A 13457-nucleotide genomic window follows, 5' to 3' on the forward strand; every position below is an offset into this window, starting at 1 on the left:
ATCTTCATAAAATCCTCACAGATCTGATCAGCAAACATTAAACATTACTGTCTGCATGTTATGGAAGGGGAAAGCAGAGGCTCAGGGAAGTGATGTGACCAGTCCAAGGTCATAGCTGGTAAGTGGCACAGTCAGGACCAAAGCCAGGCTCTCCCAAGCTTTTGATCTTTGCTTCCTCCACAGCTCCCGGACTCTAGGAGTCCAGTCATGCTGGAATTACTTGATATTATGGGTCTGGTTTAGAGAAATACTATTTTAAAGGAGAGGCATACGCAATTTCAGCATCCTACTCTTTGCCACAGTCCCACTGTCCTTGATAAGGTTCCTGTCCTGCTCATTGGCAGCAGATTCTGGTAAGAGAATCCCTACTCTTTTCCCTGGAGAATTATGACCCCTGCAGGAATGGAATCCTGTTTTTTAAAAAATTTCATATAATTTTAAAATATCATTTAAACATGCATACGATTGGAACTACATTTGGCTTTTTTCTTTTCATTTTATGTGTTTGCTGTACCGCACAGCATGTGGGATTTTAGTTCCCCCATGAGGGATTGAAACCCTGCCCCCTGCATTGGAGGCAAGGAATCTTAACCCCTAGGCCCGCAGCGAAGTCCCTGGGGTCCTGCTTGTCATCAGACCTGGAGCCTGTTGCTGAATCCAAACGGGTGTTTGCAGTATGCTGCCCCTCCACCCGTGTCGCTTGTTGCCCTGGGGGCCCTCTGCCTGCATCTCTCCCCATTTTAAAATTTATTTCTCTGATTGGAGGATAGTTGCTTTATGATGTTGTGTTGGTTTCTGTTGCACAACGATGGAATCAGCCATAACTTTATATATATATATATATATTTGTATTTATATCCCCTCCCTCCTGTGCCTCTGTCCCCCCTCCCCACCCCACCCCCAGGTCATCACTGAGCACCAGGCTGGGCCCCCTGTGTTATACAGCAGCTCCCCACTAGCAATCTATTTTACACGTGGTCGTGTATGTATGTCAAGGCTACTTTCTCAATTTGTCCCACCCTCTCCTTCCCTCGCCCATCCGCAGGTCTGTTCTCTATGTCTGCATCTCCATTCCTCCCCTGGAAACAGGTTCCTCAGTACTGTTTTTCTAGATTCCATATTTATGCATTAATATATCACATTGGTTTTTCTCTTTCTGAGTTACTTCACTGTGTATGACAGGCTCTAGGTTCATCCATCTCATAATGACTGACTCAAATCCCTTCTTTTTCATGGCTGAGTAATATTCCTTTGGCCATACATGCCACATCTTCTCTATCCATTCATCTGTTAATGGACATCTAGGGGGCTTCTGGGTTCTGGCTGTCATAAATAGTGCTGTTATCAACATTGGGGCACATGTATCTCTTTGAATTGTGGTTTTCTTAGGGTATATGCCCAGTAGTTGGATTGCTGGATCATATGGTAGTTTTACTTCTAGTTTTTTTTTTAAAAGAATCTCCATACTGTTCTCCATAGTGGCTGTAACAGTTTACACTCCACCAACAGTGCAAGGGGGGTGCCTTTCCTCTCCTCATTTTCACCCATCTCCGGTTCAGTATCGCATCTTCGGGACCCCTCAGTCACTCTTCCTTCTTTGTGACTGTCACCTCCTGGAGCTCCAGTGACACCGACCGCTTGTCTCAAATTGGCCCTGTCATTATCCCGGGCTTGGGTGTTTTCCTGTGTGGCCAGCCTTTCTTTCTTGCAGCTGCTGCTCCTGAATCTGTCTCCGGTCACCTGTAATATCCCATCTTTTCTCCCTGTGAGTTTCTGTGACTTCATTTTCCATTTCTTTCTATTTGGCGGCAGGGACCTGAGTCATATCCGAGTGGCCCTGAGATGTGACAGCCCTTTGTTTTCTGTATCTTGAGGCTCAAGCGGAACATCCTTTTGTCCGAGGGACCTGCAATGCGCGTTTGTGTTATTTAAGAAAAATTTCACCACAGGATGTAAGAGAAAGTAAGGAGAGAGCCAAGGAGCTTGCAAGAAAGGAAGTAGAGAGTGTGTGTGATGAATATTTATAGGAAGGCATGAAAGGACTGTGAAATAGTACATATTTATGAAGCAATGAGGCAGTTTCACAAAGCACTCAAAATGCATGAGCTTGTAAATTGGCACCACTGGGTGATGCCCAGTTTTGGTCCCACTCGTTTTCTGCCCAAGACATGGAATTAAAACGCACTGTTGCTTAGCAAATCGCTGGTGAGCGAGAGCTCTGGGTGAAGCTTACTTGCTCCTGCATTTTTCTGATGGGCACCTGTTGGCTGTGGGGACCTTCTGTCCTCTGGCATCCTTGTCTGCCCTCGGCTCAGTGTCCTCGTGATCATATGTCAGGGGGAACGCGGATGTGCCAGGGAAAGAGGAGAGAGTGACAGGATGGGAGTCGGAGGCACACAGACACACATGCACACACATGCACACACACACATACAGACACACACACACACACACACAGACACACACACAGACACACACACACAGACACACACAGACACACACACAGACACACACACACAGACACACACACACAGACACACACAGACACACGCACGCAGACACACACACACACACAGACACACACACACACAGACACACACACACATACAGACACACGCACGCACAGACACACACACATACAGACACACACACAGACATACACACACAGACACACGCACGCAGACACACACACACACATACACACACACAGACACACACACATACAGACACACACACACATACAGACACACACACAGACACACACACACATACAGACACACGCACGCACAGACACACACACATACAGACACACACACACACACACCTCCATCCCTACACACACCCACACACCCACACACACATACAGACACACGCATGCAGACACACACACACATACAGACACACACAGAGACACACACACACAGACACACATACAGACACACACACACACACACACACACACGCACACATACAGATACACGCATGCACAGACACACACACATACAGACACCCACACCCACAGACACTCACACACACACACACACACACAGCACAGGGTTCAGGTAGTGTGGTTCTTTCAATAGCAAGTCCACTTTAATCCCATCCTGTAAGCCACAGTAGGTTCTGTCTCACTGGGAATTTTATGTGAGTGTGGGGGTGAGGCAGGCTTGCATGTGAGGCACATGAAAAATGACACGGGGGTGAGACAGAGATTAGAAGTGAATTCTGGGTCCGGTGCCCCGAGTTTGTTTGGGGAGAGTTTTGCCACGGCTGGCAGCTGGCTCCCTGAGGCCCTCTGCCTGGGCTCCTCTTCAGCCTCTCCATCCATCCCCAGCCTGGTCTCCGGATCTCAGCGGCTTCTCATTCTGCTGAGTTCCTCGCTCTGAATCTGAGAAGCCGGCTTCTGTCTCTGGACTTGGGTTTCCTGAGGCCGCATCCGAGGCTTCGGAAGAGCGCTGAGTGGGCCATATGGCGGTGCTGCTCCAGGGGACGGAGGACGGGGTCGGCCCTTGTCCTAGACAACTGGAGACCTACGTCTCCTGCCGCACTGGGAAATTATTAGGCAAGACGGATTTTTGGTAGGTAGCTTGTTTGTGTGCAGGAAATCCAGCCTCTGCACTCTTGAGGCTGAGATGGAGCCTTGGAGTGCAGAGCTTTGTAGAGAGTGTGGAGGAGACATGAGAAGGAATTCCCTGGTGGTCCAGTGGTTAGAACTCCATGCTTTCATTGCTGTGGCCCCAGGTTCAATCTCTGGTCGGGGAACTAAGATCCCACAAGCCACCTGCTGCATGCCCCCTCCCCACCAAAAAAAGACAAAGAAAACAAAAAAGAAAGAAAAAAGAGGAGGCATGGGATGTACTCTGGAGACACCTCATAAGTCCCTCTGCAGGACTGGACTCCTGGGTGGCCTATGGATCATGACTCTAACTCCCACCTACCGTCAGCTATTACCCGCATCTTTCTCAAGCATCTCATTCATTGCCGCATTATACTGCACAGGGGCATGCATGGCTCCCTGAAGCATAACCCGAACAGGCCAAAAAGCAGAATGCTTAACTTTTCTTCTAATCATGGCCTTCAATCTACTTTGATAATTTTTTTCCCATTCCTTGATGATATCTTTATCATGAATCATCACCTTCAGGTATAAAAGCAAGGGCTCAAAGTAGATTAATCATTGGCCCCGATTCCTCACCCCTCTCTGTGTTCATGTACCTTTCTCTGAGGAATTCAGGACCATTGGGAGAGTTTAGTCATTCGTCCAAGAGTTCTGACACCAACCTCAAAGGCTTAGGGTCCAACTACAGAGTTGGAGAGTCGAGTCCACACAAACCACTCTCACGTCTGATACCGACTACAAATTCGAAGGGGTTCCCAAACCCACCCTCAAATTAGATACTTCTGTAAAGAACTCACAGAACCCACTGAAAACTTATACTAAGAGTCAGTCTATTACAGCAAAAGGATACCGATTAAAATTGGCCAAGAGAAGGGACGCAGAGGGCAGTGTCTGAAAGGGCTCCAAATACAAAGTTTCTGCAGCCCTCAGGATGTATTACCTTCTGGACATTGACACGTGACAAGAGTATTGCCAAACAAGGAAGCTCACCTGGGCTTTGATGTCCAGATTTTATTGGAGCTTTTTTTGTGTGTGAAGTATAGTTGATTTACAATGCTATGTTATTTTCAGCAAAGTGGTTCAGTTATGCATATCTGTCTTTTTCTACTACAGGTTATTATAAGATATTGAACACAGTTTCCTGTGCTATACAGTAGCTCCCTGTTGTTTATTTTTTATATATAGTAGGATGTATCTGTTAATTCCAAGATCAAATCAGCCAATACTAAAGGAAATCAGTCCTGAATATTCATTGGAAGGACTGATGCTGAAGCTGAAGCTCCAATACTTTGGCCACCTGATGCGAAGAGCTGACTCATTTGAAAAGACCCTGATGCTGGGAAAGATTGAGGGCAGGAGGAGAAGGGGATGACAGAGGGTGAGATGGTTGGATGGCATCACCGACTCAGTGGACGTGAGTTTGAGCAAACTTCGGGTGATACTGAAGTACGGGGAAGCCTGGTGTGCGGCAGTCCATGGGGTCGCAAAGAATCAGACGTGACTAAGTGACTGAACAACAACAGTGTGTATCTGTTAATCCCAAGTTCCTAGTTTATACACCCCTAACTTCTTGCATCCCTTCTCCACTGTTTTCTATGTCTGCGAGTTTATTTCTGTTTTATGAGTAAGTTCATGTGTATCATATATTAGATTTCAGACATAAGTGATATCAAATGATACTTGTTTTTCTCTAACTTCACTTCATTTGATAATGTCTAGGTCCATCTATGTTGCTGCAGATGGCATTGTTTCATTCTCTCTTACGACTGAGTAATATTCCATTATGTATATCTCTTTATCTTCTTTATCCATTCATCTGCTGATGGGCACGTAATTTGCTGCCATGTCTTGACTACCGCAAATAGTGCTGCTATGAGCTTTGGAGTGCATGTCGTTTTTCAAACTATGGCTCTGTCTAGGTATATGCCCAGGAGTGCTATTGCTGGATCATACGGCAGCTAGCTATATGCTTACTTTCTAAAGGAACCTCCATTCTGGTCTCCATAGTGGCTGCACCAATTTACCTCCAATCAACAAGCTAGGAGGGTTCCCTTTCCTCCACACCCTCTCCAGCGTTTATTATTTGTAAACTTTTTGATCATGGCCATTCTGATTGGCGTGAGGTGATACCTCGATGTAGTTTTGATTTGCATTTCTCTAATAATTAGCAATGTTGAGCATCTTTTCATATGCCTGTTGACTATCTGTATTTCTTCTTTGGAGAAAGGTCAATTTAGGTCTCCTGATGTTTTCACTTTCTTGATTTTTTTTTAAAGAATAAATGCTCTTCATTTTTAATAAAGTCTATATAAAATTTAAACTGAGCTTGTCTCTTTCCACAAAATTTTGCTGGATTTGGACTGGAATTATATGACTCAATAGGTCAATCTGGGGAAAACTGATATCCTTCCAATAGTGAATATATTGAACATGCGTGTAATGTATCCATCAATTTATTTAGGTTTTCTTTAGTTATCTAAGTCATAGTTTTCTGTTGGGGGTCGTGCACATTTGGTTTTGGTTGGCTTTGTTTCTGGGTATTTTAAGTCTTTAATCGTAAATGGTAAAAACTCTCTTTTTCCTGTTTTTGCTGCCATGTGTGTCTGTTGCTCAGTCCTGTCTGACCGTTTGAGACCCCGGGGGCTGCGACCCACCAGGCTCCTCTGTCCATGGGATTCTCCAGGCGAGAATCCTGCCGTGAGGAGCCATTCCCTTCTCCAGGGAATATCTTCACTACCCAGGGGTCGAACCCAGGTCTCCTACATTGCAGGCAGATTCTTCACTGTCTGAGCCACCGGGTGAAATTACTTAGGTGAAGCACATCTTGTCTGGGGAAGAAGCTATACTGAAATGGTTAATGGAAAATACAGAATTCTGGGATTAGAGATGCAGGTTGTTTCAGACAAACAATTAGATTGTTCCACTGAGAGAATGGGGCCTATTGTACCAAGCGGGAGAGAAATTTTAAACAGGTATGTGGGTCCACTCTAGTCTGGGTATTCAAATTTGGTTGTTTGTGCAAAGGATTAATTTACCTTTGAATGAATTGTCCTTCTTTGGTGTCTGCCTGCCAACTGGGAGTTAATTTGCTTCTAAAACAGTACAAGGATTTTTGGTTTCACCTGGGAGAGAGAACGAGTCTCTGTCTTTCAAGGTCGCCCATTTTTCTGCGTTTTGTCTAGGAGGAGATAAGAGGGCCAGGGCTGCAGAACACAATAGGCTATTCTTGCAACTACTCTGGGCACTGTGAGAAGCCTTTGTTCTTGATCTTACACCCACTTGGGTGCGGGAACTTTGTTATCATTTCCCTGAAAGCAAGTCCAAGGAGAGAGAGGATGAATGAGTAATGTCAGTTCTGCCGAAAATGTCTTGGGGAGACTGAAAAGCCCTGTGGATCCTGGGGAGGTAGTTTTTATCTATGACAGAACCCAGAAAAATCCCTATTAGTCGTATATGTTTTCTCTCCAAGGGGAAGGTTTCACATTTCTTTCCTCTCTTTTCTCCATATTCTTAAGCAAAACAATCTAGTCCCTTTCAAAGTCTCCAGCCTCTGACCCTCCCATCTGTTCCTCTGCGTGGCTAGTGGAGGCCCCTTCTTGGGGTCCATGCCTCTTAGAAAGGAAGTGGATTCTGATCCCCTACCCCTTTCTGGGGAGTGGCTGTAACTGGTAATCCACTTCCAGGTATCTGCGCACCCATTGGCTCAGAGGGATAAATGGAATAAAGCAAAGGAGAGCCACATACCTCCCTAGGATTGGGGGTCCCATGGCCCCTTGGACACATTTTCTAGCTCTTCCCATTCTGCTCAGTGTGTGTATTTAGGGAATTTTCTGGGACCCACCTGATAGATTCATGGTTCGGGAGGAATAAGAGAAAGGGCGGAAATTCCACTTTGGGCCCTTCTGCAATGAGCCGGACGCCGCTGAAGCAACCGAGCTCGCACGCCCTCACACACACGCCGCTTCTGTAGTCGTTTGAGTCGCTGGCTGCTCCCAACCCTCCAAAGGAGCCCCCTTGGGTGTTTACCTTTTCACCTGGGCCTTAGACACGGAAACCATAGCAGCCCTGCCCCACCCCAACACTGTTGCATTTTATTGAAGTCTTTCCCTTCAGGCAGACATTCTTCTCCACATTAGTCTTGAATTCAGCTGAAAAACAGAAGAGTCACACATACACAAGTACTAAGCCTTGCTGCTCATATCTTTAAAATGTGTTAACGGATGGTTCATAGATTTGCTCTCTCTCTTTATTCACTGGACTCGGGTTCTTGTTGCTGCGGCTCCATAGCTTTCATTCTGATGTGAAAATTTCCCATTGGATTGTGATTCGCTTGTTCATTCCTTCATTCCTTCGATGTTTATTGAGTGCATACTACGCGCCAGGCAGTGTTCTAGGCCCTGGGGATATAGTGATAGACAGGCAGAGAAGACTGCTGTCCTCGTGGCTCTTGTATTATGTTGAAAAAGAAAAGCACAAACAAGCAAAAAAAAAAAAATCAGATGGGGACAAATTCTTGAAGAAAGTCAACATGAATGACAGACAGGGCTGTGTTAGAAGCTACTGACATTGGGTGAATGAGGAAGGCCTTTATGATGAGGTGACACTTGCTGATTTAAATCTTCAAGTTCACAAAATAATTTGCAATTTACCCTTCCTCTTCAGAGTCTGAATCTTCAAATCAGTGTTCTAATGTAGACTGTACAACTGCCATTTCAGAGGAAATGTGATTCTAGACCAGGGATTTAACTTATATGCAGAGTACATCATGTGAAATACCAGGCTGGATGAAACACAAGCTGGAATCAAGATTGCCAGGAGAAATATCAATAACCTCAGATATGCAGATGACACCACCCTTATGGCAGAAAGCAAAGAGGAATTAAAGAATCTCTTGATGAAGGTGAAGGAGGAGAATAAAAAAGCTGGCTTAAAACTCAACATTCAAAAAATGAAGATCATGGTACCTGGTTCCATCACTTCATGACAAATAGATGGTGAAACAATGGAAACAGTGATACTTTATTTTCTTGGGCTCCAAAATCACTGCAGATGGTGACTGCAGCCATGAAATTAAAAAACGACGCTTGCTCCTTGGAAGAAAAGCAATGACAAACCTAGACAGGGTATTAAGAAGCAGAGAACGTTACTCTGCTGACAAGAGTCCATATAGTTAAAGTTATGGTTTTTCCAGTAGTCATGTATGGATGTGAAGGTTGGGCCATAAAGAAAGCTGAGTGGTGAAGAATTGATGCTTTTGAACTGTGGTGTTGGAGAAGACTGTTGAGAGTCTGTTGGACTGTAAGGAGATCCAAAAAGTCCATCCTAAAGGAAATAAACCCTCGATATTTATTGGAAGGACTGGTGCTGAAGCTGAAGCTCCAATCCTTTGGCCACCTGATCTGAAGAGCCAACTCATTGGAAAAGACCCTGATGCTGGGAAAGACTGAAGGCAGGAGGAGAAGGGGGCGGCAGAGGATGAGATGATTTGATGGCATCACCGACTTGATGGACATGAGTTTGAGTAAACTCTGGGATACGGTGAAGGTCTGGGAGGCCTGGTGTGCTGCAGTCCACGGGGTCGCAAAGAGTTGGACACAACTGAGTGACTGAACATCAACAGCCAAGACCAGGGATTGATTGGCAAACTTCTGTAAAGGGCTGGACAGGAAATACTTTTGGCTTTGAGGGCCGCAGTCTCTCTGTCTCTGCTGGCTGTTGCATGAGGGCAGTCATGGTGATGTCAGTGTAAGGAGGAGGCTGAGGTCAGGCACAGCTTTCCTTACAAAAACAAGGCCATAGCCCAATAGTTCACTGACCTTTGCCCTCCACAGCTCTTTGTTTTTATTTACTTCAAAGCGGCAGCAGCAGCCCCTTTTCTTTGAGGGGAGAACCCCCTCCCCATTAAACAGTCTTTCCTGGGGCTTCCCTGGTGGCCCAGTGGCTAAGACTCCATGCTCCCAATGCAGAAAAGTGAACGTCGTTCAGTCGTGTCTGACTCTTTGTGACCCCATGGACTATACAATCCATGGAATTCTCCAGGCCAGAATACTGGAGTGGGTAGTTTTTCTCTTTTCCAGGGGATCTTCCCAACCCAGGGGTGGAACCCAGGTCTCCCGCATTGCAGGTGGATTCTTTACCAGCTGAGCCACCAGAGAAACCCAAATCCTTGGTCAGGGAACCAGATCCCACATGCTGCAACTAAGACCTGGCGCAGCCAAATAAATAAATAGATACATATTAAAAAATAATTCTGTCCTTAATTTTTCTTCATTAGAAAAAATACAAAGTAAGATACACTAATTCAGAAAGTTTATACAGTGAACAAGAAAAAATAGGGCAAAAAAATGTTAGCTTTAACCTTTACCTTCAAATACATTGTTAAGGATAACCAGTTTTTTTCTTTCTATTTTTAATAAAATTTTTAAAACTGTTTATTGATTTTGCTATAATATTGCTTCTGTTTTATGTTTGGGTCCTTTGACCATGAGGCCTGCGGGGTCCTAGTTCCCCGTTCAGGAATCAAACTCATACCCTCTGCATTGAAAGGTCTCTTACCTTTTGGAAAGGTAAGACAAATTTACCTTTGGAAAGGTAAATCCCAAATTACTCTGTGAACTTGAAGATTTAAATCAGCAAGTGTCTTAACTGCTGGACCCCCAGGAAAGGCCTGGGTGGCCGCCGTCCCTGCGTTTCTTTTCGGATGTTTCTCTGTGTGTGGGTATAGTTAGGAAGTAATACATTGAGATCTACAGACAAAGGCGTTGTTCTGTTTGCTTTTTTCTGTTCTCTTTCCTTTCCTTCCTTTTGTACTGTGCTCAGTCGTGTGCGCCTCATGTGGCCCCGCCAGGCTCCTCCATCCATGGAACTTTTCAGGCAAGAGTACCGGAGTGGGTTGCCACTGCCTTCTCTAGGGGCTCTGCCCAACCCAGGGATGGAACCTGCGTCTCTTGTGGCTCCTACATTGGCAGGCAGAGTCTTTACCACTAGTGCCACCTGGGGGCTTCCCTGGTGGCTCAGCTGGCAAAGAATCTGCCTGCAATGCGGGAGACCTGGGTTTCATCCCGGGGTTGGGAAGATCCCTTGGAGAAGGGAATGGCTACCCACTCCAGTATCCTGGCCTGGAGAATCCCATGGACTGTACAGCTCATGGGGTCGCGATGAGTCGGACACGACTGAGCGCCTTTCACTGAGCGCCCCTGGGAAGCCCTTTTCCTTCCTGCCCTGCCTTCCCCCTGCCTTCTTTCCCTCCCTGTCTCCACCCCACTCCATCCCTCCACGGTCTCTAGCACGGGTGGGATTGTCCTGAAATCCTGTCCCGCAGCTCGCTTCTTTCCCCCCCGTTACATCACAGGATGCCTCTTTGGCTCTGAGAGACACATTCCACAGTGGGCGGCTTGTTGCCACCGGCATGACGTGAGTGTCGGGTTATGTGTGGTGAGTGGAGCTGTGAGCAGGTGGACGCGGGGCATCTCCATCTGCACCCACACAGCCCTGGCGCCGGCTGGACTGCGGGCCCCAGAGTGCTCTCAGACCAGCTGCCTGCAGCTGCGGAACCCTTTCCTGGCTGGCAGGCGCCAGCAGCTGGTCTGGAGTTTGGAAGGGTCCTCTGTCTCCAGGGGCAGCCTGGCCAGCTCTGGATTGTAAGGCTCGCTCCAGAGCAGGTTCTTTCCTAACAGGACTGGCAAACTCCTCTATAAGGTGGACAGGAGTGGACCCAAGGGGCCCTGGAGTTCAAGCATTCCCCTACCCACGTAAACTGATGGGTTTGCCTTAATTAAAACAAAAAAGCAACACCTTCTTCATCAGAATGTCAGGAGCCCTCCTATATGATCCAAGCAAATCAGCTTTCCTTCCCCTTCTTATGGAGAAAAATTGAGAGAATAATAAAACAAACACCTTTTATCTTTCACTCAGATTCATAGCACTTTTCCCCACATTTGCTTTGCTTATTTTTCTTTCTCTCTAGAAGTATGTATGTATATATACATATATGCACACATCCATGAGCTTCCCAGGTGGTGCTAGTGGTGAAGAATCCGCCTGCAAAGCAGGAGATACAGGAGAGGTGGATTTGATCCCTGGGTGGGGAAGATCACCTGGAGGAGGGCACGGCGACCCGCTCCAGTGTTCTTGCCTGGAGAATCCCGTGGACAGAGGAGCTTGGCGGGCTACTGTCCACAAAGTGTCGCAAAGAGTCGGACACAACTTGACACATGAGCACACACTCCTGCGTGCCGAGTCACTTCAGTCGTGTCCAGCTCTTTGTGACCCTACGGAACACAGTCCGCCAGGCTCCTCTGTCCACGGGATTCTCCAGCAAGAGGACTGGAGCGGGCTGCCGTGCCCTCCTCCAGGGGATCTTCCCCACCCAGGGATGGAACCCGCATCTCTTACGTCTCCTGCTTTGGCAGGTGGGTTCTTCACCACTATCGCCACCTGGGAAGCCCCCCGCCCCCATATATAAATTATAAATATTTATGTATGTATATATTTAAACATTTAATTTAATTAAGTTTTGGGTCTTGGCCACACCATGTGGCTTGTGGGTTCTTAGTTTGACCAGAGGTCGAACCCTGGCCCCCAGCAGTGAGAGTGCCAGATCCTAATCACTGGACCTTCAGAGTTCCCAATTCTATTTTTAACTGTGGCTCCAGAATAATCCACATATTACATATCCAAAATAGATCACAACTCTAATGTCTCCATTCAAAGCTATTCTAATATTCCTTTACCAATTAGCTAGCTCTAAGGGGCTGAATAAAGTTCCTTTTTCTCAGATAAGTTCCTGTCTTTAGTTCAGCTGCTTAGAATGTTAGAGCTGAGGCCCATGTGAGTCTAGTTGCTTTCCTTTGAGTTGCAGGGTGGTCCACTAGAGTGTACACTTCTCAAGGCAGCACTCAGGAAATTTCAGATTTTAGGGTTAATTATAAGATCCTATAAAGCTTCTAGAGAGTAAAACAAACCGCAAATAAAAGATGAGGGTCAGAATGGCATTGGACCTCCCAGCAGAACACAGGGCGGTAGCATGGGCAAAGACCGAGAGAGGGTGTCTCCAGCTTCCACTTCGACACTCAGACACAGCGTGACAGCGGTGGCACAGCAAAGAGCCGCTCAGACATGCCCAGACGGAAAAAAACACCGTGGTCAACCCGTGTCAGGAAGCCTCCGGGAGCGCATCCAGATAGGAACCAAACCAAGAGAGACGAAGATGTCGGATTGAGAGGGGAAACTCTTTCCTTCCAGAGGTAATATTCTCAGGACGAGCACTCCGCGTCAGATCAAAAGGGCGGTCAGTCCAGAGAGGAGCAGGAGTGCGCAGGGTCCCAGGAGATGTGTCTCTGAGAAATACACCGAACTTGTGGTTTACCTGATGCATTTGTCTGGAGATGGATGTTGAGTTCTGTTTGAAAATGGTCTGGGGATAGTTTGAGTTTGTGTCAGTTGTATGTAGGTAAAAAACTAAACAAATGAAAAACTAAGGCAATATGAACTCAGGAAAAGCAAACTGCCCTGTAAGAAAGGGTATGTGACTGTAACATGCCAAATGACTCAGCTAAGAATTACATTTTTGTAGTCAGCAATGTAAGCCTTCAATAGCAATTTTAACAAAAAACCTTGATAAAACTTGATCGAGAGAATGTAGAAGGTATAGAGGGATGTGTGGGTTAAAAGAATGAAACCCTTGTTTTCTAGCCTGTGGCGTCCAGAGTTAAAATTTTGAAACAAACAAAAGGAAGAAGAAACACCCATAGGCATGGGATCTAGAGACAACCGGAGCTGAGAGGGTCGCTTTGGGGTGTGGAGGCTGGGCTCAGGCAGGGTTTACGGAGGGAAGGTT

Source organism: Giraffa tippelskirchi, chromosome 11 (assembly GCF_054371585.1).
Source record: "Giraffa tippelskirchi isolate mGirTip1 chromosome 11, T2T-mGirTip1v1.2.pri, whole genome shotgun sequence".
Classification (NCBI taxonomy): Eukaryota; Metazoa; Chordata; class Mammalia; order Artiodactyla; family Giraffidae; genus Giraffa; species Giraffa tippelskirchi.